Consider the following 25,212-nt stretch of genomic DNA (forward strand, 5'->3'; position numbering starts at 1 on the left):
TCCATTATGTCCAGAATGTGTCAAAACCTAAGAGTTGATAAAAAGTTACTAAATTTTAAATAATAATAATAATAATAACTATTTAATTGAATGTGTCAGGTCATGGACTAGGCCATCGCTTGATCATTCTGGATCCATTAGCTAACCCCTGGTCTAAAGCATAACTCCAAGAATGATATATATAAAAAAAAGTGTAAGAAATAATAAAAAATAAAAATAAAAATAAAATAAAAATTTAGGTCAAGTTCATAACATGACCTGTGTATTTAAGGCACGACCCATATGTAATAAAATTAAAATAAATAAATAAAATAATAAAATAAAAAAGAAATGAAAGGAAAAAGGGGAAAAGGGAAAAATAAAGGTAATAAAAATATTTCAGAATATAGATCAAGTCCGGACCCGCATATAATAAGGATAATAAAACATTATATAATAATAATAATAATTAAATTGCATCTAGCATGAATCAATTAATTAGTTGCCGAAGGTTTGTTGCATCAGACCACTAACCTAACAAAAGATTAAAAAGGAAAAAAAGACAAAAGAAAGATATTAACAAATAATGTTATATATATATATATATATATAGATAGATATATATATATATATGATAACATAATGTCAACTACACTTATAATAAATAATTATATATGTCAACCTAAGTAGCCAAATCTCCGCTACTGATTACAAGGTTTCCTGGTATAACCTATAATTTATGTGATACCAACTTATTAGTAAAACACATATAAATTCAGTATTAATAAAATAAAATAAAATAAGAAGGAAGAAAGGAAATAAAAAGTTGAATTTAGGTGATGTACCACCCACTGATTTTACACTAATAGATTGCCAGTTGTACCCGAAGATTAGCTTGGAGGCTCTATTCTTTCTTCCTCTTTTTGGTCATATCCATAATTCGTGACAATATTCAATATTATTAAAATAAATTATTTTCCAAGTCCTATCCAATATATATTTGCGATCATATTCGACATTATCAAAAATAATTGCTTGTTCACCAAGCACAATAGTCCTATAAATACTCTCTCTATACCAATGACAAGGAGAGGAAAGACACACACCCATTAAAACCACCTAAGAGGAGTACATTAGAGACACCAATTATATTCACCATAGACACACCCGTAAATCTAGTAAGACTTCCACTGTTATCTTCTAATAAGCCTCCAACGCTCGCATCTAAAGGGATTAAAAACTGCGGCTGGCACTCTTCCAAGAGGAAAGGAAATCCAAGCAATTATTGGGGTAACCAGTGAGTGGCTTGTAGTTGCATCAAAGGTTAGTGCATGCAGAGTTTAGCCCTTTTAATATTTTTTTCATTATTTTTATGTCGTAAACATGCCCCTTATTCCATGTATATATCTGTTGCTTTCTTGTGAGTATAAAATATAAATAAATACAAATAGTTTTTGGATGCATCAAAAGTGGCATAAGACCACAATTTGATCGTAACGTTGTGAGACCCGTATGTGGCCTTAAGCCATGACCCGGTTACTAATAGAAATATGAAGTGTAACCAGGGAAATAATGAGTAATAGAAATAAAATAAGATAATAGTGCCTTAGATTAAAATATCTTAATTAAAATATTATTATATGATTACTATACATATATATAATAATAAATTATTATATATTGGTATTTATTCGAATTATCTTTTGTATATGAAAGAAAGAAATAATTATATTATGAAAGAAATTACCTTTTGAATCGTATTTTCTATATATATATATATTGCCTTAAATCATATTTCCAATAAAGTAATGTTAATCATATTTAAATAAAAACAATGCTTTTTGAAATCATATTTTCTAGATGACCACATCTGTAATATATATATAAATATATATATATCTATATAAATAAATATATATATTAAGTCAAATTACATAAATAATCATTAGTCTTATATATTCTTTTTCTTAGAATCGTATTTTTCTAAAAAAAGGTTAATTCTTTTATGAAATTATATATATATAAATATGTATATTATTCAAATAACCATTGATGCCCCATTATCATATCCGTTATAATAGTATTTTCTATAAAAGCATATAAAGTGATGATAATAACAAAGATATTAAATAAATAATAAAACAAACAAAAATACTTTTCCACTGTGCTTGAAGTGATAAAATAAAGTATTGGCATTGTTGCCTTCATTCTTATCAAATATGATTTCCTCGCTCCCATCATTTGCAATATGAACAAAAAGACTTTAATTACGCACTGCATATGGTCGTAAATGGTAACAATAGTAAAACACCACACAAATAATAAATGTTGTATGCATAGGAATATACTATCATAATAGTATTATATTTATATTGCATATTAAGATAGTATTAGATGTATATGTAACTATAAACCAATATCAGTCAATTCCAAGCATACTGTATTATGAAGCCTACTAAACCCACTAACACACTAACTTGTATGTTTGCTTCCTCTATGAAATTATAAATAATTAATTCGAAACTACTATGTTTCAATAATTTAAAATATATATTTTGTAGTAGAAAAGCTATGCTTTTCTATAATCCTTGTTTTCCTAAAACAAGGTTTTCAAAAATATCAACCGGAATCTATAAGAAATAAAAATAAAAATAAAATAAAATAAAAGAAAGACATCAAAAATCATATTTTCTAAAAAACTCATATCTTTCCTTAGAAGTAATACTTTCTAAAAAAAAAAATCTTTAGAAATCGTATCTTCTAAATATTTTCTAAAACAATAATTTCTAAAATTGTATTTTTGACTTAGCAATCATATTTTCTAAAATATTTCCAAATATTATCTTCCTAAAGCTCAAAATTTCCTTTAAATCATTATTTTCTAAAATCTTATACTTTGTTAAAAAATATATTTTCTTTAATATTAGCTTCTTAAAGCATACAAGATTCCTTAAATATGTACTTTCTTTAAACATATCTTATTAAAATACAATTTTCCTTAAATAAATATTTTATATAAGTTTCCTTAGAAACAATTTTAAAATACTAATTTCCTTAGAAACATATTTAGTAAGATAATTATTTTATAAAATATATATATATATATATATATATATATATATATATATATATATATATATATATAATTTCCCTTAGAAACATATCTAGTAAGATAATTATTGGATGCTACTTGAACTACATTTGACCTGGTCCTTTCCATTTATGCGATGAGATATGTAGGCAACTGTAATGTTTCCAATTTTTACCATTTTCCAATTTATGGGATTTTCTGATTTTTCGAGAGTATTTTCATCTTTCCTCGTTTTGCATGCTAGGCACCGTGGAGTGAGCCGGTTGTGTCCTAGAGTTGTTTGGAGCATTTTATTGAGTTCAGAATTCTTTGAAATGCAAAGGTGATTATTTTAACATTTTTCAGTTTTTCGGGCCGGACGATTCCGTGTGCGACCCACTACCGGAATTGTTGCGTACGGGAGTTTTGTTTGGGTCCAGTTGCACCTCATTTATTTTATTTTATGTGTTGTAGGTGATTGTGAATTAAATGTGTATATGTATGTGAGTGGTGTAAAAAGAAATGAAGATAAAAGAAAAAAAGAAAATTAAATTTTGGTGGTGGTCCCACCACCACCTTAAAGGGCCAAAGAGACCACAAATGGTCTCATTTCTCTCTCACTCCCGTAGCCCTCTCTCTCACCTCCTCTTCCTTGGTTTTGTCTTTTTTCCTTTGGCCATAAATCTTTACATTTTGATTTCTCTCTCAATTCTTGGTAATTTTGAGTGCCGTTTGCGGCAAATTGAAGAGCATGATGAGATCTACGATTTAATAGGAGCAACTCCCGGTTTGGTGCACCTTGGAATTTTGAATTTGGGACTAGGAATTGGGCAATTTTTGGGGCTTTTTTTCTCATTTGAGGTAGGAGTGGTCTAATGCATGATTTCTTGTAGTTTTGTGAGTTTCATAACTTGAATTGATGTCTAGCATGTTCAATTAGTATAAATTCTTGTAAAAATTGCTGAAATGATAGGTATGGAACATATGTGACTAATTGTTAGTCGTTTTATAGTATTTAAACATGCTTACATGAAGATAAATCCATGTCTTATATGTTTGTTATGTAAAGTTGATGTTAAATGAGAACTTTAGTTATATAGTTTAGAAATTTGTTTTATATAGCATGTGTGAGAGTTTTATGGTGGAATTGATGAATTGAAGTATGAAACATTCCATGCATTCATTGGGATAGAAAAAGGGAAAAAATGTCTTTAAAACAAGTGAAATTGTTTAGGGAAAAGTTTTTCAAAAGTATTTGCGAAAACCCAGACGCCTAGGAAGCGCCTACTGGTCCATGGTGTTAGTGTAGTCTAGAGGGGAGTATGGTTGAGATAACCAGGCCGGATGCAACACCTTAGAGGTGCCTTGTGGTCATGGATGGTTAGCCAATCCTCCTTTCGTGACGCCTTGGAGGAGCCTTGGGTTGGATTACACTAACGGTTTGAAAGTTGAAACAGAAATGTTTCGGATATGGGGAGTGACATTTGCATAACATTGCACTTCATTAGAATATATGGTATGTATGTGTTTGGGTGACAATTGTTATATACTTATCTAGTTGTTGCCATGTAACCCTATGCTATGATCCCATTTTCTTTTACCTATTCCTTACGTAGATTCAAGAGGTCATAAGAAGTGTGTCTTAGACACTTCCTACTGAGCGTTTAGCTCACCCCATTATTTTAGCATTTTCAGGTTCGGGAAAAGAAGTGGCGGACGACAATCCACCTCAGTCTTAGTTTGGATTAGAAGAATGTATCTTTTTGCTACCTTTTGTATTAGGCCTTATTTTGTAAAGTGTTGACCTAAATGTATCATTTTGCAGCATGTAAAATATTTAGATTCATTTTGTATATGGCCATTGGGGAAATGTAATTATGTTTAATTACACTAAATCATTTAGTGTACTTTATGTAACGTGTTGTAAATTATGTTAATATTGTTGTTGTTGTTATTATATTAGATGTTGAAATGTATTTAAATATGTACGTGGGTATGGTGTGTTGGGTGATTGGTTACCAATGTTAGTGAATCTTGGGCAGTGAAAATTTCGAGTGTGGATAACCCAGAACCAGTAGACGTGAAATTCCCACACGTCGACCGGATGACTTGAACCATTCGACGTGAAACTCCCCCACGTCAACCGGTGGTATCTTAGCAAGGAGTTTTTCACTGTACACATCTCAAACCAGTTGACGTGTAACTCCCCATACGTCGACCGACTCCAGTGTAATAAATATCTGTGAATTATTTTCCCTATTTTGCCCTTGACCACTCACGCAAGTGTATTGTCACACATTATAAGGCCCAATATAATACAAAAATTATTTTTTAACCACATAAAAGACTATATTGCCCCGAAATCTATTTTATTTTTTATGTGATATGAGTAAATGACTATTGTGCCCTTTTGAGTTTCAAACCATTTAAATTGACGCAAAGTACCATCTTGTCATTTTTGGACTTAAATTTGCAAATTTAATGTGAAAGGACCATAATACCCTTGGATGATTTTGGGTTGTGTAAGGACCTGTTTAACGATCCAGATCTAGTGGATTTGGGTCGTTACATTTATATTGTAAAAAGACAATTTTATCCCTAGTATGTCCTCGGGTTCGGGTAAGGACCCGGTTAGCGATCCGGACCCCCCGGTTTGGGTCATTACAGTAACCTAGGTCACTCCTAGGTTCGGTCATGTCATCATCTAAGATTTATATTTATATTTACTTGATCTTATTATTTTTATATAAGTAAAGTTAATCTCTCAAGTTATTTAAATAAATTACACACATATTTTATCTTTCTAGGGATGCAATATAGAAATAAGGCAACTGTGTTCCACGGGTGTCGTGGGGTGCCTAACGCCTTCCCCATGCACAATCAAACCCCTGGACCCATTAATATAATTTTCGTAGACTAAAATGGAAGTCAAATAATATTCAATCACAATAAAGGCTATTCTTAGGGAGTAAGAAAGGATGAGAAGGCTAGAGACACAAGCTTGGGAGCTCTTCATCAACCAAGGAGTAGATTTCTTCCACAGAGTTTGCCCTTGAGGGTTGGAGAAGAATTACCATGAGTGGCTAGATATCCTCTTGGTGTTAGAGTTAGCCCCAAGCATGCTTTCTACATCTTGATTTTGTGTATTATTGAGGGATTAGTGTTGTAATACATGTTTTGGCACTTATATATATATAGATCTTGTTTATTCAATGATTTATGTAGTTTAATACTTCCAATTGATCATTTTATTATATCCATATGTCTATGTATGCTAGAATAGATGTTCATGTGTTTGTCTCTATTTCTTGTGTTATTGATGCATGTCTATGTGTATTAATGCCATAGATCTAGAGATTGTCAAAACATAGTACTTAATGGAATGCTCTTGTAATTTTCTTGATGGTATCATACTCATTTCTTGATGGATTGTGCCTCTCCCTTAGTTTAATTAGTTTAATTTCATGTCATTAGCTTAATTGTAGTGTAATGGTAGTATAGTTGTTAAATGGGAGGACAATTTTTACTTGTTGTTTGTTGTTCCATACTTTTGAATGCAAGTAACATATGTCTCTAACCTTGTGTTGTATTTGGCTTGTGAGCTTAATGAAATGATTAATGACTTGCTAGATATATTGTGCTTTTCACATGCTACTTAGACAATATATACTTAATTGTTAGATATATTGTGTTTTTCACATGTTGCTTAAACAATATATACTTAATTGGTCATCCTTACTAATTGAATCAACCAAATACACACACACATCAATATTGCAACACACATTTCCCTCATTAGTCACTTGTTTAGGGTGTAGAAAAGTATTATTTGGTGGTGACCTCTAAACCCCAAGATCTCCCTCTCTTACTCTTTATTGCATTCAATTATTTAGTTTAATTTGCTCTCTAGTTTAATCAACCAACCAACTATTTGTTTGATCACTCGACCTACTAACCCTAATAGTGATTCCACAACCAAATTTGACTCCAATCCCTTAGGACGATCCCTACTCACCCTAACTATATTTTTAGTGAAGGTAGTAGTGGCTTTTATAAATGTAAAACTTAGCCCTCGCCTTAATGCACACTCTTAAGCTTATGGTAGGACGACCTCCATAGTTTTTAGCGCCGTTGCCGAGGATGGGGCAATGTCGTATTTGTGGAATTCATTAGAAATTATTACTTTTTTGATCGTGTTTTTACTTTGTTTTTATTTTTCTTTTGAGTACTCATTGTGTTTGTTCTTACTTGACAAGGTGCATTGAGCTAGGAGGCAAGCAAAGGAGCTACCAAGCAAAGCAAAGCTAAGCAAAGAAGGAGAAAGCTAAAAAAAAAAAAAAATTGCTAAGCTAAGCTAAAAATTTGGAGTTGAAATGCTAAAGGACCTTTGTGAGCTTTTCTTTACTCAATCCCTTAGTTAAATCGTAGACCCGCGTGGAGGCTTGTATTTCAATTCTTAGATAAATCGTGAGCCCGCGTGGAGGCGTTCTTAATTGTTCTTTGCATCATTGTTGTTAAAGCATAGGAGTATGGGTTAAGTGTTTGTGGAGGAAGTTTCATTGAATTGTTGTGAAGTCGAAGTGTTTGTTCATTCATTGTGTTTGTGTGTTTTACATTGTGCATGCATGGACGTAGATCACTAAGACCAACTCTTGTCCCTTTTGATTTGCATCTTGAATCCGTAGTTAGAAATCCTAAGGGAAGAGGAAGTTCTAGTTCTACCCAATCCATTACATCAATGTAAGGCCTTAATGAAGAGCATGTAAAGGACCTTGGTCACATAGACCAACGAGGTATCCTCCATCCAAATGTTCATCATGAGAACATTCAAGTACCATTAGACATGCCTAGGCCATTCATTCACCAACCACAACAACAATAACAAGGCCAAGTTCCATTTAGAATGCCAAGGCCAATGTATGCTCCACAACCTCCCATCATTCAAGGAAATCAAAATCAAGGAGTCCATATTGCACCTCGAATTGCTAATCCTCCACTTGCTTTAAGAGATCACTATGTGCCTAATGAATACAATTCACCCACATATATTCAATTGCCACCATTTAGAGCACATCACTATGAAATTAAGCCACAAACCATTCAAATGCTTCCTAACTATCATGGACTTCTGAGTGAAGAACCCTACAAGCATTTGGATGAGTTTCTTGAAGTATGTTCCACCGTAAAATATACGGACATGCCAGAAGAGGTCTTAAGATTCAAACTTTTTCCATTCACCTTAAAGGACAAGACAAAGTATTTGTTTAACAATCTTAGGCCCTTTTCAATCACTTCTTGGGCAGAAATGCAGCAAGAGTTCTTGAAGATGTACTATCCGGTTTCTAAGACCAATGCCATGAGAACTTTCATTAGAGAATTCACACATGGGGATAGAGAAACGTTTTATGAGGCATGGGAACGCTTTAATGAATTGCTTAGGAAGTGTCCACATCATGACATGCCCAAATGGCAATTAGTGTAATATTTCTTTGAGAGCTTATCGGACAATTATAAGGGTGTAATACCCTCGGATTTCCGAATGCGGGTTGGCCAAGCCCACGCCCGAAAGCCCAGGGATATAAAAAACAAATCGATAATAAACGAACACAGAGTAGAAAAGAACAAAGAAGAATATATAAAATGCTGACAATAAACTAAAATGATAATCTAATAATAAACCTCAGAATATATTTTCATTAATTAATAAACTCTTCTGATACAACTGATCCTCCAAAATAAAACTCGGGAATCCATACTGTGTGGACCCTTAGAAAATTCAGACTAAACAAATGACAGCAATAACTGTCTAAATCAGGAAACTGAATCATAAAGGAACTCCTATGTAGCATCGGAAGAATGAAGTAGATTGATCCCCGCTCAACACGAACAACCTCTACTCCTGACGAACACCTGCAAAATAATGGTGGGTCAGGCCCACAAACAAGTTCTACTCTACTACAGTCCAGGCAGAGATCCGATACACGTATACATTCTAGTCAATCCAATAGTAACTAGTAGTCCATATATATATATACACACACTAAAGGAACCTCACTAGACTATAGGGTTGTCTCAACCTAAATAGTAAGTAACATGCAAAACCCACATATAGTGGGCATGAGTACCTAGACCTACCAGGGTACATAACTACACTATATCTAGCTACACATCCCCGGCGATATACGCACCCTAACCACTGATCCTGAGACTCAAGCTCATATCATGGCACCATACTTATATATATATAATCTAATAACCATCCTATTCAGTATAAATTAATCCTCCATAAGTCATTCAACTTGTTCAGCTGACCTGACTTGAATATAAGTAGGATTTAATATTTTAGTTAATCCATTCACTTATATAATAAATTAATCATCTATAAGTCATTCAACTTGTTCAGCTGACCTGACTTGAATATAAGTAGAACTTAACATTTTAGTTAATCCATTCCCTTATATAAAATAGGTAGGACTTAACTGATAAGTTAATCCGTCCCTAGAATGCCACCGTCCCATACTGGTGCATTAAACCACACAATCCAACAATTAATGTAACGATTAAGGAAATACATCAAACAATCCAGAAATAACTATGATAATATGATATTAAGTTATCACAAAATAGGAATGACTTATTATTTATTTAAGCTTCCTATATCATATGTCCTACATAAACTGAATCTTATACATATGATGATATTTTATTATACCATCAAATAAGCATTCTTCATATCCAATTCTTCCTACACATTTAATCTCAATTGCTAAAACATATTAAAAGATTAAATTCATTCGTTTGTTTAAAACATTCAAATAGCAAGCATCATTATGATTAAGTCTATTTAAATTTATTTAAACCCAAACCTAGTTCCTATTTAATGTTCAGGAATCCTAGGCATGTTTCTACGTTCCATCATTCCACAGATATGAAAAAACTACATAATGTAAATATATAAAAAATTCACACCGGAAATCAAATCAAAATTATGCATTTATTAATTCATAACACAAGAACAGATATGAACCAATTTCATAAAACATATGTTCTAATCTAATTAAACATGCGTAATTATTTAATTTTATGTGTTTAATAAATCTTGGAATTTCCCAGGCATGTATAGAAACACGAATCAAAGGGAAAGAGATAGAAGAAGAACTTGCCTTAAACTTTCGGATCGAAAGTTAAATTTCTTCTTCCTTGATCTTCTCTCTACAGGGTTTTTCTCCTCATTCCTTCTCCAACTCTCTCTCTCTCTAGCATATATCACGTGAATATTTCTAACCCCCTTTTACAACCTATAGCTATATATTTATAGGCTAAATAAAATAACCCTAACCCTTTTCCTAATCCAAGTCAACTTAAAAAAAATAAAAAAATAAAATATTAATAAGGTAAGTAAAATATGTTACGTATATAATTTATGTATATCTTTATTAAATAAATAAATTATACACATTCTATTATTTATTAATGGATTATCCAATAATACTTAAGTTACCATAATATTATAAAGTAACTTAAAACATAATACGTATCAAATCTATGTATATTTTTATTATTTAAATATAAAACATATACATCAGATAAAATATTACTACCCAGGTTACCATAAAAGTAATTAATCAATTACTTTCCCTTTTATATATATTAAAAAGGTAACTAAAATATGTTACGTATATAATTTATGTATATCTTTATTAAATAAATAAATTATACACATTCCATTATTTATTAATAGATTATCCAATAATACTTAAGTTACCATAATATTATAAAGTAACTTAAAGTATAACACTCATCAAATCTACGTATATTTTTATATTTTAAATATAAAACATATACATCATATTAAATATTAGTACACAAGTTACCATAAAAGTAATTAATAAATTACTTTCTTTTTTTATATGTATATAATATAAATCTATATATATATACAGACACAACTATCCATGTGTAATAATCCATACACATCCAACCTCTTATCCAAGTAGTCCATGGAACCCAATTAGTTGGCTTATTATTACTAACCAGAACCATAAAAGAAAAATAAAATAAAATAATAAAAGAAAAGAAAACATTTAATTTACAATTAATCAAAACACCATTTAAGCACATAATCTAATTAAATAATTAACACATAGACAAATACAAATAATGCATAGATACATAATCAAATAATCAAGTAATACCTAATTCAATTAAACACATAAGCAATTAGTCATATAATCAATTAAATAATTAAAAATACAATTAAAACAAATAAATAAATACCGAGACTATCCTTTTAAAATTAGAGGTATTACATTCTTCCCCCTTAACAAAAGGAATTTCGTCCTCGGAATTCGCCCTTACTTTCTTCCATTATGCTTGGAAACTGTGAGCGAAATACATCCTTATATTCCCAAGTAGACGCAACCTCACTATAAGGGCTCCACTTAACTCCAATATACCAAGTGGTATACAGGGTTCCTATATTTTAAGAAACACAATAACCATACGATGCGTAGGTTGTATCAACGTAATCCTCCCATGTCGACAAGAGAATGATCTACATATCTCCAAGTGCCATAGAATATATGCACAAACTCCTATACACCCAGCGCTAATAATTTGGTAACGCTAAGTCAGAGGCGACTGCCTCAATTGCGAAATACAATCCTCTAAAAGTTAATGTAATAAGTAAAATTGACCTTTCTCCAAAAATTATCTTTCTTCCTACATGGAAAACAGAACAAGCAAACTACTTCCTGATAGAAAAACTCTAGTATACGAGTTCAACTATTTACAACATCCCACTGTCGCCTCCCAAGCATGCGCAATTCAATACAAAGGGAAGTATCTATTTTCGACATATTTTTAAATGAAGTCAAGGTCTGATTGTACAACCCTTACTTCCATTTCCAACCAACAAATGAGAGGTATGCATTGTGAAAGATACAAAACCTCCAAAGTTGTCACACTAACCTCCTTGTGCCAACAATATCACAGATAAAATTCTGACAAGTGAAGTAAACACTTCCAACTGTCCATGAAAATCTAGGATATACGCCTCAAACATATCCTTTATGGTCTAATTCAATCTCTCGATTAATTCCTCCGTCTATAGATATGAAGTAGAGCTGTTGCTCCAAAATCTTCATAAAGCTCATTCGAAATAGCACTTTGCATCCACTAATATGGACATCCACATGTTATAATAGCACTATCACTAAACTATAGAACTACTATGAAGTTCTAAAATAAGCATCACTCAATTTTATGTCCTCAAGCGATCTTTCTCACTCCACCACTCGGATTCCATATGGAAAATTGAAATTCCAAATCAATGTCGATCCTTCCCACCGGCCGTCACTCCTATTTAATTCAATTTCCATATTTGTTATAGGAAGTGGCTAAAGATTCCTACGATATCTGATGATCAACTTTCCACCTTTGTAGCAAGTTTTGATCAACTTTCCACCTTTGTAGCAAGTTTTACACTTAGGGCAATTATACATGCATCCTTATCTGTATGTGTTCACCAAAACCGAAATTTGATGTCATGATGTACCTTCTAACCGTCTGAGCACACTGAGAAAAATTATAAACTTTCCAACTCAGTCGCCTGATCGTCATATCACTATTTACAGAAACTATTAAATCCTCTTCGAGTACCTTAAACTCCATCTGAGTAAGGTAATACTGTCTCTAAGGTCAGCTCCAATATTCAAAGTTGACATTCTCAACTATCGTAGTAATAACAAGTGTTATTATTATACTTGCTATAAATGCATCAGATAACTCAACAACTAACCGAAAGATTTAAATATTCTATCATTTGTTGAGAGCATCCATTTACATCATTACTTCCACCAGACGGAACTTAATATAAAGTGTGAATCACCACTGTAATCTGTCTAAACCGTCTCGTGATCCATTCTATTCGTATGAATTGAAGTCCTACCAGTTTAAAATAAACAAGAATCAAGCTGACCTAATGTATCAGTCAACCAATATCCCATCCAGAATCCTGACCCTTGTGTAAAATCAGAAATCCCGCAACTAAATCCATAAAATGCTCTCTCGTTTCCACTTTAGTATAGGAAATGGCTGCAAAGGATCTAGTGATCTTTGATGGTCCATCTTTACTATCTAATAAATATTAGACGTGGAGATAAATCACTATGTCCCTTCTCCTGCCTATCGTGAAGCATCATGTTTCCACCAAGATGAAGAACTAAAAGTTATGAAACTCAATCTGTGTATCCTTCATCCAATTTGTCTATAGAAAGTATTGTTAGTCTAGTACCACCAGCTTTCGTTTGTACCCAACGTTTAAATTGGAGCATCTTCAAAAACGAATTCTGCAACTAAATCAATCCACCACTGATCTGTAATAAACTTACTGATATTGAAAGTTAATCAGTAATTCCATTTATCAATAGTCAACTATGCCTTTAACTCAACAAAAGTCAACAAACTACAACCTTTCCATACATACCATGCACCTCATCTTTATATAGGTGTTTGGTCTCACCATCTTGTCTTTGACACACCCTGCTTCTTTAAGACAAGTTAGTGTCAATCCGACTTTTTTGTTTAACTTCAAAAGAATATGAAATCTTTCCATCCTCCACATAAGTCATCAATTTCCTAGCAAGAGCTAATTGTTGCAAATTGTGACTAAAAAAATAATTCCATATTATTTATGGAAATGAAGAGACTTAGTCTCCTCCTCCATGTACAACACCGGCAAATTCCTCCTAATGACACACCCTCGTGAATAAATTCTTGATTAAGAATTTACTGATGAATATTTATTCAGTATCCTATCCTCACTCAGTGTTATTCCAATAAGTACTTAATCCAATATTAAATCCTCCTTCCGACTTGGTAACAACTTCTGAAATTTTCAAGAAAATGTTCAGCAAATCCAGCACCTCTGATAAATCATCATGGCGTTACAGTTATCTTTATTTACCACCACCTCACGCATACCGAAACATTAACAACCACCAATATCAGGGTGTTGTAATATGTTACGAATCCATACCTAACGTAAAGTATATCAAACAAATCGTTCTAGATTGTTTGACTCGTAGTGATGGTTTAATTATCCCATCCCAAAACACACCATAATGATACATGTTCAGGTCCAATAGATTGGCTATATTTATGTGTATCTACCAAATCTTATGACCGTATGCTCACAAATCTAGCGTAAATAGCGCTATTACTCCATGTTATTAAAACATAGTTGGCTGATCACACACTTGTGTTCCCAACTAAACCACATACCAAATCCCGAGTAATTAACAAAATAATAATAATAATAATAATAATAATAATAATAAAACACTTATGATAAACACAATAAAACAAAATATACTCCTACTTAGGACATCGTTCTTTCTAGAAAAGAAAGTCTCCTTTGAAATCAACCTTATTAGATTGTTTTAAAATTTCCTTTTATACTTTCGTAAATAATCATCCAATCTCGAAACATATCCTTTAAAACATAACTTAAAAACACAAATGTTTGCTTAAGCAAATACCAAGGGCTTAACCCTCATCCTTCTTATATGCGGAATGTAAACTGTCTAACTTGGCTTTATAAAGCAAATTAGAACGTCACAATATAATACCAATGCCCTCTTGTTTGTGATTTAAAAATTATGTATTTTATTCTGATAAGAACACATCCGATCCCCAAACTCCTGAACAATACTTCTTATATACCTCTTTTAGAGATGATAAGAAAGCTTAATTATTTGTAGATTGATCAACTCTAATTTTACTAATAACATTCGCTATACTACTAACAATTCAGATCACCTCGCGCGATCATCCATCTTCAAGATTTAGTACCCTCTCTATTGGATACACATAAATCTCCTCTATTAGGATCCTCTTCGGCTCCTACTCCTCGCTTGTCTCCTTTTTAAGATTAACCGAAGTTGTGTTGGCCCCGATATGCGGTGACCTATCACGTACACCTAAATCCTTCCTTGGCTTATACTTTTAAAGTAACGCCAAACGAACCTAAACCATCGATCCCCAACTTTGCCTTCTGGCAATGAAATCGATAATGTACTCCTTTACTCCTTTGGGTCATTATCGTTTTCGCCTTGAACCCATCCTTTTCCTAGTGCCAACCATTTTATGACTACAGAATATAATTGACATCAGCACTTCCTAACAAACCGTAAATAGAGTACAACGAATTCTAATACGGGCTCTAAGTTTTAAGAGACGCAACGCGGAAGTCACATAACGAAAGACACTCCTAAGGACACTTGAACCTGGAGTACTCTGATACCATTTATAACGACCCACTCCACCACATGGTATGATATTGTCCGCTTTGGGCCTGAGCCCTCACGGTTTTGCTCTTGGGCTTCACCCCAAAAGGCCTCATACCAATTGGAGGTGACACACTTACATATAAGCACTTCACCTTTCCTCTACCCAAGTGATGTGGGACTGTGCACCCATAGCTTGCCAGTGTGGTAGCCTGACAGTGTCTCTCACACCCACCCACAGCACACTTGCCTACAAGGTCATCACAATCCACCCCCTTGGAGGCCTAACGTCCTCGTCAGCACACTTCTGGCTGGGTTAGGCTCTGATACCAACCGTAATACCCCCGGATTTCCGAATGCGGGTTGGCCAGGCCCACACCTAAATACCCGGGGATATAAAAAAACAAATCGATAATAAACGAACACAGAGTACAAAAGAATAAAGAAGAATATATAAAATGCTGACAAGAAACTAAAATGATAATCTAATAATAAACCTCAGAATATATTTCCATTAATTAATAAACTCTTCTGATACAACTGATCCTCCAAAATACAACTTGGAAATCCATACTGTGTGGACCCCTAGAAAATCCAAACTAAACAAATGACAGTAATAACTGTCTAAATCAGGAAACTGAATCATAAAGGAACTCCTATGTAGCATCGGAAGAATGAAGTAGACTGATCCCCGCTCAGCACGAACAACCTCTACTCCTGACGAACACCTGAAAAATAATGGTAGGTCAGGCCCACAAACAAGTTCTACTCTACTACAGTCCAAGCAGAGATCCGATACACGTATACATCCTAGTCAATCCAACAGTAACTAGTAGTCCGTATATATATATATACACACTAAAGGAACCTCACTAGACTATAGAGTTGTCTTAACCTGAATAGTAGGCAACATGCAAAACGCACATATAGTGGGTATGAGTACCTAGACCTACCAGGGTACACAACTACACTATATCTAGCTACACATCCCTGGCGATATACGCACCCTAACCACTGATCCTGAGACTCAAGCTCATATCATGGCACCATACTTATATATATATAATCTAATAACCATCATATTCAGTATAAATTAATCCTCCATAAGTCATTCAACTTGTTCAGCTAACCTGACTTGAATAAAAGTAGGATTTAACATTTTAGTTAATCCATTCCCTTATATAATAAATTAATCATCCATAAGTCATTCAACTTGTTCAGCTGACCTGACTTGAATATAAGTAGGACTTAACATTTTAGTTAATCCATTCCCTTATATAAAATAGGTAGGACTTAACTGATAAGTTAATTCGTCCCTAGAATGCCACCATCCCATACTGGTGCATTAAACCATACAATCCAATAATTAATGTAACGATTAAGGAAATACACCAAACAATCCAGAAATAACTCTGATAATATGATATCAAGTTATCACAAAATAGGAATGACATATTATTTATTTAAGCTTCCTATATCATATATCCTACATAAACTGAATCTTATACATATGATGATATTTTATTATACCGTCAAATAAGCATTCTCCATATCCAATTCATCCTACACATTTAATCTCAATTGCTAAAACATATTAAAAGATTAAATTCATTCGTTTGTTTAAAACATTCAAATAGCAAGCATCATTATGATTGAGTCTATTTAAATTTATTTAAACCCAAACCTAGTTCCTATTTAATGTTTAGGAATCTTAGGCATGTTTCTACGTTCCATCATTCCACAGATATGAAAAAACTATATAATGTAAACATATAAAAAATTCACACCGGAAATCAAATCAAAATTATGCATTTATTAATTCATAACACAAGAACAGATATGAACCAATTTCATAAAACTTATATTCTAATCCAATTAAACATGCGCAATTATTTAATTTTATGTGTTTAATAAATCCTGGAATTTCCTAGGCATGCATAGAAACACGAATCAAAGGGAAAGAGATAGAAGAAGAACTTGCCTTAAACTTTCGGATCGAAAGTTAAACTTCTTCTTCCTTAATCTTCTCTCTACAGGGTTTTTCTCCTCCTTCCTTCTCCAACTCTCTCTCTCTCTAGCATATATCACGTGAATATTTCTAACCCCCTTTTATAACCTATAGCTATATATTTATAGGCTAAATAAAATAACCCTAACCCTTTTCCCAATCCAAGTCAACTTAAAAAAAATAAAAAAATATAATATTAATAAGGTAAGTAAAATATGTTATGTATATAATTTATGTATATCTTTATTAAATAAATAAATTATACACATTATATTATTTATTAATGGATTATCCAATAATACTTAAGTTACCATAATATTATAAAGTAACTTAAAACATAATACGTATCAAATCTATGTATATTTTTATTATTTAAATATAAAACATATACATCAGATAAAATATTAATACCCAGGTTACCATAAAAGTAATTAATCAATTACTTTCCCTTTTATATATATTAAAAAGATAACTAAAATATGTTACGTATATAATTTATGTATATCTTTATTAAATAAATAAATTATACACATTCCATTATTTATTAATGGATTATCCAATAATACTTAAGTTACCATAATATTATAAAGTAACTTAAAGTATAACACGTATCAAATCTACGTATATTTTTTAATTTTTTAAATATAAAACATATACATCAGATTAAATATTACTACACAGGTTACCATAAAAGTAATTAATAAATTACTTTCCTTTTTATATATGTATATAATATAAATCTATATATATATAGACACAACTATCCATGTGTAATAATCCATACACATCCAACCTCCTATCCAAGTAGTGCATGGGACCCAATTGGTTGGTTCTTTACTACTAACCATAACCATAAAATAAAATAAAATAATAAAAGAAAAGAAAACATTTAATTTACAATTAATCAAAACACCATTTAAGCACATAAACTAATTAAACAATTAACACATAGACAAATACAAATAATACATAGATACATAATCAAATAATCAAGTAATACCTAATTCAATTAAACACATAAGCAATTAGTCATATAATCAATTAAATAATTAAAAATACAATTAAAACAAATAAATAAATACGGAGACTATCCTTTTAAAATTAGAGGTATTACAAAAGGCATGGTTGATGCTTCCATGGGTGGCTCTTACATTGATAGGCATGAGGATGACGTGTGGCGCCTTTATGAGAGCATAAGTGAAAATTCTTTGCATAGAAAATTATCATCCAAGAATGGTAGAAATTCACAAGATAGGAAGAGTGTGGGCTTACATCAAGTCGACCATTCAAATGAAATAGCCGCCGAAATGAAGTCTTTATCTCAAAGGTTTAATCAATTTTTAATTAACCAAAACTCGGCGAACCAAGTATCTTCCTTCCCTAACCATTCTCATCGTGCATCGAATAAATCATATATGACTTGTTCTAGTGTTCTTCATTCTACTTCTCGTTGTCCTCACGGACAAGTGCAAAATGAACTTAATGAACAAGTCAATACAGCTTTTGTGAACCAAGGGAACAATCCTTATGGTACTCATTATAACCCAAGTTGGAGAAATCATCCGAACTTCTCTTGGAAAAACCAAGGAGAGGGCTCAAACCATTCCCAAGGCGGTTTTCAAGGGAAGTACATTCCATATCCACTTCAAAACCAAGGATCCTAAGGTTATAGACCTTATCAATCACAAGGGAATCAATTTGCTAACTCCCATTTTCCCAACCAATCTTATTCCCAAGGAAATGGTAGAAGTCCCGCCTTTAAAGAAAAAGTTTTGAATACTTTGGGCACTCTTGAGCCAAACACACAATTGCTTCATTCCCACTCTCAATCTATTTCGAGCTAGAAACCCAAGTAGGGCAAATAGCAAGCACTCTTAATGCAAGAGAGAAGGGAAAGATGCCTATGAATGCCCTACCTAAGCAACAATGTGTTGTGGAAACCCATTCCTCATCGGAAGGCCACACCATTGAGCATGTTAATGCGGTGACTACCTTGCGGAGTGGTAGGATTGTGGACAATCAAGTTGAAATGTTCAATGAAAAGAGTGAACCGGTACAACCTTAAGTTGTTACCCGTCCCATTTCATATCCCATTCCTCCTTCATTGCATGTACATGATCTTGTGAATGAGAAAGCTTCAAAATATGATTTGAAGAATGATTTTGAAAATAATTTGAAGAAAGATTTGCCGAAAAATGAATTTGAAAAGGTTTTGTTGAAAAATGATTTGAAACAAAGTGATTTGAAAAATTCTTGTGTTGAAGAGTTTTCGAAAGAAAATGCTGAAAAAGTTTTTGAGCCAAAAGCTCCATTTCCGGATGCCTTAAAAGGATCCATTTCAAAAGACAAGCAAAAGGCAAAACCCAATGAAATCATGGGAATGTTTAGGCAAGTGAAAGTTAATCTTCCACTTTTGGATGAAATCAAGCAAATTCCGGCTTATGCCAAATTCTTGAAAGACTTGTGCACCCAAAAGCGAAAGAATAAGAGCCAAGCACCAAGAAAAGTGGTTTTAACCGAGCAAGTGAGCTCAATTTTGCAACATAACACTTTACCAAAGTTTAAGGACCCCGGTTCACTTACCACATCATGCATCATTGGTGATCATATCATTAATCGGGCGTTTCTTGACTTAGGAGCAAGTGTTAACCTTCTTCCATACTCGATTTATGTCAAATTGGGCCTAGGTGAATTGAAACCGACGTCGGTAGTTTTACAACTTGCCGACCGATCCATTAAGAAGCCTAGGGGTATCATTGAGGATGTTTTGATAAAGATTGACAAATTCTTCTTCCCCGTTGATTTCATTGTCATTGACACGAAACCAGTCCCCAATCCTAAAAGCCAAATTCCCGTTATCCTTGGTCGTCCTTTCTTGGCAACCGTTAATGCCAACATCAATTGTAGGACGGGGATAATCAAGATCTCATTTGGCCATATGAAGGTGAAGTTGAATATCTTCAATCCCACACCCAGCTCATTTGACAAATATGAAGGAGAGGTTAATGTTGTAGATAAATGCTATGATCTTCAATGTCAAGGAAGTAAGCTCTTATGTAAAACCAAAACTTCAAAGGGATCATCTTTAACCTTGCATTCTCATAGTGTTGTTTCAAATTCTTGCTTTGAAAGGGCATGGAAGCCCAAAGATTGTGATTGCATTGACAAGGGATCAAAAGTTTCTTTTGACCTAAATTCAATAAGTTCTTCAAAGAACCATTTGTTGGGTGGAGTTCAAAGCATCTATCACCCTAACAAGGAGGGGATGCATTACAAGATCTTTGATCCGGGCTAAAAGAGCCCAATGTCTTGCTAGAGACGTTAAAAACTAACAAAAGTATACGTAGGGTGTCAAAACCCTATTCCTCCCTCATTTCTATCTTTAATTTCATTTCTTGCAAATTCTAGATACTTGTTTTTGGTCCATATGCATTAGAAGGAACTGTGGTTAGGATTACATGAGCTTTCATGTTAAAATTGAGTATTTTGCATAAGTTCGATCAATCTCAAATGAGAGTTCGATCGATCGAACTTCATTCTGCAGCAAACCTGCATCCAAATCACCTCTTTGTCTCATCGATCCAAGAAAATCTTCAGATCTCAGTTCTCAGTTAGATTTATCAGAAGACATTCGATCGATCCAAACATCAAGTTCGATCGATCTGAAGTTTCAACAGTTAGAAAAATTTTCAGCCTGCATCAACCTGCACATTTCAGCTCTCTGTCTCATCGATCAAAAACATTTCAAGATCGATCTGAAGTTCTTCGATCGATCTAACTTCATCATTGGATCGATTTGCAAGTCCCAACACTTAGAAAAATATCTGAACCCAAAAACCTGCATATTTTTGCTCTCTGTTAGAACGATAGAACATTTTGTTCAGATCGATCTCTGTTCTTCATCTCACCATCTTTGACTTTGTTTGACTTTTTAATTTTCAAAAATCCCAAAATATTTTTATTTTATTTTATTTTCCAAAAATACCAAAAAGATTTTCTTTTATTTTCTTTTTTTTACTTAATTTTTCAAATTAAAAAAAAAAAGATTTTACTTTATTTATTTCAAAAATCCAAAAATATTTTATTTTATTTTTTTTTATTTTTATTCTTTTTTTTCAAAAATCCAAAAATATTTTCTGTTTTCAATTTTTAATTTTTAATTTTAGCTTTTAATTTTTCAAAAATTCCAAAAATACTTTGAAGAGAGATCATCACAGTTCGATCGATCGAACTGGTTTGGGAATGTGTTTTTTAAAAAAAAATGAAACCGAGGGTTTCAAGATCGATTTCAAGATCGATCTAACACCTCACAAACCCTAGTCCCTCATTCTTATCGCCACTGTGCACTCATCCATCTTCTCCATTTCCGGCGAATCTCCGGCGAGATCCAGTGAGCGTTGACTTCTCTCTTCTCTCGGATCTCTTACCCCTTCGCATCTCATCTCCCCTTCTCTCATATTTTAGGTAAGATTCGAGATCCACTTTATGATTTGAGCTTCGAATTGATGCATAAATGTTTTACATGCCTGATTTAGGTTGCTTAGATGCTTAAATCCGCCATTGATGAAGCTTGAAGCATTGTGTTTATATGCTTATATATGTGCATATAGATTTGTATATATGTGTATATATTTTATGTTTTGATTCGATTTGTGGGAGTATGGGCTTTGTAAAATGAGTAGGATTGATTGTTTGTTGTGTTGATGGGCCCACGACCGATGTCGTGAAGGCCCCATGTCATCCACGTCACAGATCTGTGACTGTCCATGTTCTTCGCAGAGTTCGATCGATCGAACATATTTCTTAGATCGATCTAGTAAGATCGATCGAACTTAGTTTCTCAATTTTTTAGATCGATCGAGTGAGATCGATCTCACAATTTTTGTGATCGATCGAACTTCACAGATTTCATACACACAGTCCATGCATCTTATCTTGTGTCCATGCTATCTCATTCATGCCCAATGCCTGTGATTTTTCATATTGGATGCATTTTACACTTATACTGTTTAGCATGTTCACATCCTATCACTTGCATAGATTCATGTCATATCTGTTTTGTCTATCTTATTTGACATACATATCTCTATTTTGTGCTTTCAATTCTTTATTTTAGCATTAACTCCCGTTGCAAGTTTTTCTTTTTCTTTTGACAGGCCATGCCTAGGATAAAGACTGTTGCCAGGAGGCGACATGGGCCTCAGAGACGTATCAGACCTTGGATAGAGGAGCTAGCAGAGCCCTCTCATATACAAGAGGAGCCATTAGAGCCTACTTTACCTCAGTCACCTTCTCATAAGGCTGAGGCTGATCATATTCCATCTACTTCACAGGCTAAGGTTGAGTTCACTCCATCTCCATCACAGGATGAGGCTGAGGCTGAGCAGTCACCATCACCATCTCCACCACACCAGCCACCTCAGCCAGCTCGAGAGCGTGACAGGCCATTGCCTAGATATACACAGATGACAGTGGCTCATGAGTTAGTTTTTGATGTTGACTTCTTCTCCAGATCAGTGTTAACCCGATTAACTTATGATGACATTATCCGGAGGGGCCTTGCAGCTATTCTTACCCCAGTTACTGAGCCAGTCTACCCGCGGCTAGTTCGGGTGTTCTTCCAGAACCTCTGGCCATCCCCGCGTACCGTGGCAGAGCTGGTCACTACCATAGATGGCCACCAGATTACTATTACTGTAGACACACTAGCTAGATCATGCCATTATCCACATCGATGCCCTCTGGAGCTACAGGAGCTATATCCCAGGCTATACATGCCTTCTTATGCCGACATGGAAGTTTTCTTGACAGGTCACTATGCCGATGGCAAGACTTTCGCCACCCGCACTTATCTTCCAGATGACCTATGGTTCTTTGATTCCGTTCTCTTTCGGAACATATATATGGCTGGGCACAAGATTCAGCGGCGAAGAGACTATCTGACAGCCCTCTACGCATTCTACACGGGCCACTAGGTATCTATTCCCGCGTTTATCTGGAGCGTGATGAGGTAGCCCTATGACACTTACATTAGCAAGGAGCTGCCCAAAAGGGCAAAGTTCCTACCATTTGGCCACCTCATCACCCAGATCCTGATTGATCAGCGCTATCCTTTCCATCAACGGGAGCACCCAGAAAGAGGAACATATACTTTCCAGAAGAAGGATTGGAATAAGAGCTACAATACCATTATCTTGAGACTACAGGAGGATGCAGCTCAGGCGGCAGAGGACTTAGATTTAGACGATTTAGAGGCTGAGGCCCCAGCAGCAGCAGCAGACCCGGCAGCGAACGACGCACTAATTGATCCGACTGTCAAGCGTATGGACATTGATTTAGAGCGACCTGCCGATGACGCAAAACAGCACTCTCCAACTGGATCACCCATTCATACAGAGGAGTAGACTCAGGATCTTTCTTCTGATTCATCCGTACCTGAGGCTTCTAGTCAGATCCCCAGCTTTGGAAAGTGTCTTCAGGCTCTGGAGGATGCAGTGGTTGCTATCAGAGCTGATACGGCTGCCATTCGAGCCGATGCTGTGGCCCACCGAGCTGATTTTGCTACATTCCGCACGGATGTCATGACTGCACTCCGAGACTTATCTCACGATATCCGCGAAGCTCGCCCTGCCAGTCCTGCCCTACCTACCTGAGATTCTCACTCCTTCTATCTCTGTATACTCTATCTCTCTAATTCATATTTGTTACTTTCATCACTGTATATTATTTGCAGCCGAATATGTCGGCTTTGATCTTTTGATGTACTCTATACTTTATTTTCTTTATATATGTTTTTGTTATGGATGTCATCTATTATGTTCTTATATCTATCTGTTTGACTCCATCAGGTGTATCATAGTGACTTCAGTGAGAGAGAGTGCTGCCCAATTTTCAGGACCACCCTTATACCTCTCTCTATTTTCAGTTGCTATCCCATTTACACTTGCATGTCCACTATACACTAATTATCCCGTTTTGTTATCTGATAAGTTTATCCAAGTGCCATCTTTTCAGGACTACAGTTAATCCCAAGTTTTGGGGGGGCTATGCCACCCACTTTAGATACTTCAGTCCCAGCCATTTTTTGCTTTAATTGCACCGGTATACTTTTTCATTTGTTCTCTTTGCACATTGGGGACATTGTGCCATTTAAGTTTGGGGGTAATGGTGTGCTTTACAGTGTTAGCTTTAAATTCAAAATTTTGAACATGTCTTGTGTATTTGAGAGATTATATATGATTGGTCCATGATTAACGATGATTTTGATCTTTTGAGGACTATATTACTTAAAATTTAAAAATTGCTTGACTTAAGAGTCCAATACTCCTTGTTTGCCTTGTGGATGCCATTTAGGAGTAAATTTTTTGAAAGATTGATATATTGCTTGTACTTGTGGTACACATCATCCTGATTTTATGATTGTTTTGAGATTCACTCTAGTATTCTACACTAGCACAGGCGCACATTAGCATTCATTTGTGGGGTACATGCTTTGTTGACTATTGAATTGGTTATATCCCAATTGAGCTAGTAGTGCATTGCAAGCTTTCATTCTTGATAAAGGTGGATAACAATCCCTTTTCACTAAATAGCCGGGATTCTAGCTTCATCAAGCATTGAACTTCTCGCGCCGAAAGGTAGAGGGCCCAAACTCTAGGTTAATAATTGAACTTAAAAAAAAAAAAAAAAAAGTCGCAAAAGCAATAAAAAGTGAGGACTTCTCCCAAAAGGTGAGAAGTGGGAAATGATTAGATGGAGGTTGTCTTGATTTGTAGCCTAGTTGATTTGAGCTTGTAAGTCCGTAGGGGTGTTTGAACGCCTAATGCCCTAAAGCCGTCTGGTTTGGGAGTCATTGACCTAACGCCAAC

General features: G+C 34.1%; 2 pseudogenes; one reads left to right on the top strand and one right to left on the bottom strand.

Moving 5' to 3' along the window:
* The window catches only part of LOC132296280 (receptor-like protein EIX1), a 40,949-nt pseudogene extending 17,201 nt beyond the window's left edge, over positions 1-23,748 (top strand).
* Positions 8,412-8,509, bottom strand: LOC132297948 (small nucleolar RNA R71; annotated as a pseudogene).
* Positions 23,749-25,212: the final 1,464 nt, after the last annotated feature.

Source organism: Cornus florida, unplaced genomic scaffold (genome assembly GCF_030987335.1).
Source record: "Cornus florida cultivar Cherokee Brave unplaced genomic scaffold, ASM3098733v1 CherokeeBrave_3.0.0_Hap2_Chr02, whole genome shotgun sequence".
Taxonomy (NCBI): Eukaryota; Viridiplantae; Streptophyta; class Magnoliopsida; order Cornales; family Cornaceae; genus Cornus; species Cornus florida.